The sequence below is a fragment of the Lepisosteus oculatus genome, chromosome 9 (assembly GCF_040954835.1).
Source record: "Lepisosteus oculatus isolate fLepOcu1 chromosome 9, fLepOcu1.hap2, whole genome shotgun sequence".
NCBI classification, from domain to species: domain Eukaryota; kingdom Metazoa; phylum Chordata; class Actinopteri; order Semionotiformes; family Lepisosteidae; genus Lepisosteus; species Lepisosteus oculatus.
In genome coordinates, this window is record NC_090704.1 from 11908329 (window position 1) to 11908716 (window position 388).

The window sequence follows — 388 nt, forward strand, 5'->3', positions numbered from 1 at the left end:
TTCAGCGTTTCTTGTTTAAAAGATTTGAAAACTTTGTTCTTTCGTTTTCAGAATTACTCCAAAGGCAAATTAATAAAAACAGTATTCGGCATTCAATTGCTGTGAAGCATAGCTGGTTTAGAGAGCCCCGAAAGACTCTTCCGCCTGTTGAATCTTTTTTCTTTTACGACTCTGGTAGTTTGTGCAGGCGTGTATGATCTCACCATCATCTTAGCTGAACATGAGAGAAGTAATGAAATTCATAATTTCAGTCCTAAGATATTGGCAGGTATAGGCGGTTATTTAAAGTGATTTACTGATTATATTATTAGCTGGGTGTGAGGTACACCAATACGCCGTTTCTTAACTACATAAACCTTGTAAGTTAAATTGCACCCCAGCATACATT